Below are 6,000 nucleotides of genomic sequence, written 5' to 3'. Positions count from 1 at the left end.
GGGGGAGAAGAGAAGAGGAGTAGTGGAGAGAGGAGAAGAGAAGGGAAGAGGATAACGAGGGAGGAGAAGAGAAGAGGAGAGGATAAGAGGGAGGAGAAGAGAAGAGGGGAGGAAGAGGGATAAGAGGGGAGAAAGAGAAGAGGAGACGTAGGGAGAGAGGAGAAGAGAGAGAGAAGAGACGAGGAGAAGAGAGAGAGAAGACGAGAGGAAGAGATAGATGAGAGAAGATGAAGAGAGAGGAGAGGATAAGAGGGTAGAAGAGAGAGAAGAGAAGAGGATGATGATAAGAGGGGAGAAGAGAAGAGGAAGAGAAGTGGAAGAGAGGAGAAGAGACGAGAGGAGAAGAGATAGGAGAAGAGATGAAGAGATGAAGAGAGGAGAGACGAGTGAAGACGAGAAGAGCGAAGAGAAGGAGAGAGAAGAGAGAGGAAGAGGAGAGGAGAAGGAGAGGAGAAGGAAGAGAAGTGGGAGAAGAGAGAGGAGAAGACGAGAGGAGAAGGAAGAGGGGAAGTGGAGAGAGGAGAAGAGAAGAGAAAGGAGAAGAGAGGAGAAGTGGAGAAGAGAGACAAGAGAGAAGAGAAGAGAGGAGAAGAGGAGAAGTGGAGAGAGGAGAAGAGAGAAGAGAGAGCGGAGAAGAGCGGAAATGAGAAGAGATGAGAAGATAGAAGAGGAGAATATAAGAGAAGAGAAGTGGAGAGAGGAGAAGAGAGAAGATAAGAGGGGATAAGATAACAGAAGAGAAGAGAGGGAGAGAAGAACAGAGGAGGAGAGATGAGAGGAGAAGAGAGGAGAAGATATGAGAGGAGAAGAGAGAAGAAGAGAGGAATCAATAACATGGACAACATCAGTGAAAACAGCAGAAAGTGTTAGTAGACCAGAGAGTCTAGAATACTAGTAATGACATCACTAATCATTAAATCTCTTTTCATTTCATCACAGCTGTCTGTGAGTGGTTTTCACAGGGCTGGAGCAGGAAGGAGTGGCTATGTGTTCGGATGGGCAGAGAGAGTAGAAACGATTCAAAACAGAGATACCTGCTCATGGGGTCAGAGAGGACTAGATTTAGCGACAAATGCTGGCTCGAATACTGCAATACACTAGTGACTAGGATATGGTCCTGTATATACTCCTCAGGGTTAGCATATTATGATACACTAGTGTACTGTAGTATAAGTGTTGAGGTGGATATACTGTAGTATTAGTGTTGAGGTGGATATACTGTAGTATGTATTAGTGTTGAGATGGATATACTGTAGTATGTATTAGTGTTGAGGTGGATATACTGTAGTATAAGTGTTGAGGTGGATATACTGTAGTATTAGTGCTGAGGTGGATATACTGTAGTATAAGTGTTGAGGTGGATATACTGTAGTATTAGTGTTGAGGTGGATATACTGTAGTATTAGTGTTGAGGTGGATATACTGTAGTATTAGTGTTGAGGTGGATATACTGTAGTGTGTATTAGTGCTGAGGTGGATATACTGTAGTATTAGTGTTGAGGTGGATATACTGTAGTGTGTATTAGTGCTGAGGTGGATATACTGTAGTATTAGTGCTGAGGTGGATATACTGTAGTATGTATTAGTGTTGAGGTGGATATACTGTAGTATGTATTAGTGCTGAGGTGGATATACTGTAGTATTAGTGTTGAGGTGGATATACTGTAGTATTAGTGTTGAGGTGGATATACTGTAGTATTAGTGTTGAGGTGGATATACTGTAGTATTAGTGTTGAGGTGGATATACTGTAGTATTAATGCTGAGGTGGATATACTGTAGTATTAGTGTTGAGGTGGATATACTGTAGTATTAGTGTTGAGGTGGATATACTGTAGTATGTATTAGTGTTGAGGTGGATATACTGTAGTATGTATTAGTGTTGAGGTGGATATACTGTAGTATTAGTGCTGAGGTGGATATACTGTAGTATTAGTGCTGAGATGGATATACTGTAGTATTAGTGTTGAGGTGGATATACTGTAGTATTAGTGTTGAGGTGGATATACTGTAGTATTAGTGTTGAGGTGGATATACTGTAGTATGTATTAGTGTTGAGGTGGATATACTGTAGTATTAGTGTTGAGGTGGATATACTGTAGTATTAGTGCTGAGGTGGATATACTGTAGTATTAGTGCTGAGGTGGATATACTGTAGTATTAGTGCTGAGATGGATACTGTAGTATTAGTGCTGAGGTGGATATACTGTAGTATTAGTGCTGAGGTGGATATACTGTAGTATGTATTAGTGTTGAGGTGGATATACTGTAGTATTAGTGTTGAGGTGGATATACTGTAGTATTAGTGTTGAGGTGGATATACTGTAGTATTAGTGTTGAGGTGGATATACTGTAGTATGTATTAGTGTTGAGGTGGATATACTGTAGTATGTATTAGTGTTGAGGTGGATATACTGTAGTATGTATTAGTGCTGAGGTGGATATACTGTAGTATGTATTAGTGCTGAGGTGGATATACTGTAGTATTAGTGTTGAGGTGGATATACTGTAGTATGTATTAGTGTTGAGGTGGATATACTGTAGTATGTATTAGTGCTGAGGTGGATATACTGTAGTATTAGTGCTGAGGTGGATATACTGTAGTATTAGTGTTGAGGTGGATATACTGTAGTATTAGTGTTGAGGTGGATATACTGTAGTATTAGTGCTGAGGTGGATATACTGTAGTATTAGTGCTGAGGTGGATATACTGTAGTATTAGTGTTGAGGTGGATATACTGTAGTATTAGTGCTGAGATGGATACTGTAGTATTAGTGTTGAGGTGGATATACTGTAGTATTAGTGCTGAGGTGGATATACTGTAGTATTAGTGCTGAGGTGGATATACTGTAGTATTAGTGCTGCGATGGATATACTGTAGTATTAGTGCTGAGGTGGATATACTGTAGTATTAGTGCTGAGATGGATACTGTAGTATTAATGCTGATCATTTTCTGCTTTTTAGTTAGATATATATTTTTTTTAATTACCACGGTTTTTGAAGTTCAATTATTTGTTTGATATTAAATAAATTATCAAATAATTATAATAAAATTATTATGTTTGTGTAATGGAAAATCCAAAGCCAAAAATGTTGAATATTCTATTGCCAAAACAAAGAACAAATTCCATTGTCTCTGTCAGGTCCCAATAGAAAAATAATACATTACTATGAAATAATCAAATATTTCAGTTGTGTATATTAGTTTTTATTTGATGACTTTATCATTTTTGTATTCCTTAAAGTCATCATCTCATCTCAAGACAGTAACAGTCAGTCAGCCAGGCCATCTAACGTTATGTTCTCCCCATACTGTACTGCCGTCATCCTGTTTAGCTAGGCTAACCTGCCTAAATATACTGCAGAGCTGTCTGTAGTCATCCTGTTTAGCTAGGCTAACCTGTCTAAATATACTGCAGAGCTGTCTGTAGTCATCCTGTTTAGCTAGGCTAACCTGTCTAAATATACTGCAGAGCTGTCTGTAGTCATCCTGTTTAGCTAGGCTAACCTGTCTAAATATACTGCAGAGCTGTCTGTAGTCATCCTGTTTAGCTAGGCTAACCTGCCTAAATATACTGCAGAGTTGTCTGTAGTCATCCTGTTTAGCTAGGCTAACCTGTCTAAATATACTGCAGAGCTGTCTGTAGTCATCCTGTTTAGCTAGGCTAACCTGTCTAAATATACTGCAGAGCTGTCTGTAGTCATCCTGTTTAGCTAGGCTAACCTGCCTAAATATACTGCAGAGCTGTCTGTAGTCATCCTGTTTAGCTAGGCTAACCTGCCTAAATATACTGCAGAGCTGTCTGTAGTCATCCTGTTTAGCTAGGCTAACCTGCTTAAGTATGCTGCCGAGTTGTCTGACAAAATCCTTTCACTAGCTCTTCAAAGTAGATAAGGCATACTTTCATGAACTCTCTATCCCTCTCTATCTCATCCTTGTGTTGTGTACATTCCTCTCTCATGCGATGGCGTATGCGGTCTGTGTGTATCTAACCTAACTTAGCAGGCATAAAAGTGTATCCATCTGTGTCAGAGCCGGAAAAGAACAGGCGCAATGGATTATGGACATTGTAGTAATTACACAGTCCCTGCGCTGAACTAGGTTGAATATTTGCTTTATGAAAACTACAACTCCCTTCAGCCCAGCGTCCCATATAGTTCTTGATTTGATTTCTCTCCAGAGAAACGACGCGTTGGACTAAATGGAATTCAAGTAATTGAACCGATGTCGGTGAATTTGTTTTTTAATAACCGCGCCCCCCCCCAGAATATTCGGTTAATCGTTCAACACTATGTAGTATATAACTACAGTAGGACAGTAGGTTCAATTCCCAGGACCGTATGTAAAAACCTTACCTGTATAGTGGGGTATGACCTGTTGTTGTCAGAGCTCCTCTCTCCAGGGATGCTGCCTGCAGAGCGGCCTTCGCACTTGTACCTGAAGCGCATGCCCCTCTGTTTGGGCTGCTCAAAGATCTGAACACTGGGCTCTGCCACTGGACAACAACACAGGGAGAGAGGGTTAGAGATGGTCCCCTGTAAGCTCAGTTGGTACAGCATGGTGCTTGCAAGGCCAGGATAATGGGTTAGATTCCCAGGACCACCCATATGAAACATTTATACACAAATTACTGTTAGTCGCTTTGAATAAAAGTGTCTGTTAAATGATATATACAGTACTATTACTATACATTGAGTATACCAAACATTAAGAACCCCTTTCCTAATATTGAGTTAGACCCCCCCCCCAAAAAAATATTTTCCACCATAATTTGAAAATAAATTCATTAATAATCCTACAATGTGATTTTCTCGATTTTTTTTCTAATTTTGTCTGTCATAGTTGAAGTGTACCTTAGATGAAAATTACAGGCCTCTCTCATCTTTTTAAGTGGGAGAACATGCACAATTGGTGGCTGACTAAATACTTTTTTTCCCCACTGTAGTTTAGTATTCCATATAGTTTAGTATTCCATATGGTTTAGTATTCCATATAGCTTAGTATTCCATATAGTTTAGTATTCCATATAGTTTAGTATTCCATATAGTTTAGTATTCCATATAGTTTAGTATTCCATATAGTTTAGTATTCCATATACCTTACTATTCCATATACCTTACTATTCCATATAGTTTAGTATTCCATATAGTTTAGTATTCCATATAGTTTAGTATTCCATATACCTTACTATTCCATATACCTTACTATTCCATATACCTTACTATTCCATATACCTTACTATTCCATATAGTTTAGTATTCCATATACCTTACTATTCCATATACCTTACTATTCCATATAGTTTAGTATTCCATATAGTTTAGTATTCCATATAGTTTAGTATTCCATATAGTTTAGTATTCCATATACCTTACTATTCCATATACCTTACTATTCCATATACCTTACTATTCCATATAGTTTAGTATTCCATATAGTTTAGTATTCCATATAGTTTTGTATTCCACCCCCCACCCTCCTATCTGTTAAAGGGTTAGGGTTAGAGTTAGGGGGAGGGTTAGCTGAAAGGGTTAAGGTTATGGGAAGGGTTAGCTGAAAGGGTTAGGGTTAGGGGAAGGGTTAGCTGAAAGGGTTACGGTTAGGGGAAGGGTTAGCTGAAAGGGTTAAGGTTAGGGGAAGGCTTAAGGTTAGAGTTAGGGGAAGGGTTAGCTGAAAGGGTTAAGGTTAGGGGAAGGGTTAGCTGAAAGGGTTAGGGTTAGGGGAAGGCTTAAGGTTAGAGTTAGGGGAAGGGTTAAGGTTAGAGTTAGGGGAAGGGTTAAGGTTAGAGTTAGGGGAAGGGTTAAGGTTAGGGGAAGGGTTAGCTGAAGGGGTTTAAGGTTAGGGTTAGGGGAAGGGTTAGCTGAAGGGGTTTAAGGTTAGGGGAAGGCTTAAGGTTAGAGTTAGGGGAAGGGTTAGCTGAAAGGGTTAAGGTTAGGGGAAGGGTTAGCTGAAAGGGTTAGGGTTAGGGGAAGGCTTAAGGTTAGAGTTAGGGGAAGGGT

Source organism: Oncorhynchus kisutch, unplaced genomic scaffold (genome assembly GCF_002021735.2).
Source record: "Oncorhynchus kisutch isolate 150728-3 unplaced genomic scaffold, Okis_V2 scaffold1273, whole genome shotgun sequence".
NCBI classification, from domain to species: Eukaryota; Metazoa; Chordata; class Actinopteri; order Salmoniformes; family Salmonidae; genus Oncorhynchus; species Oncorhynchus kisutch.
Note: the sequence above shows the minus strand (reverse complement) of the source record.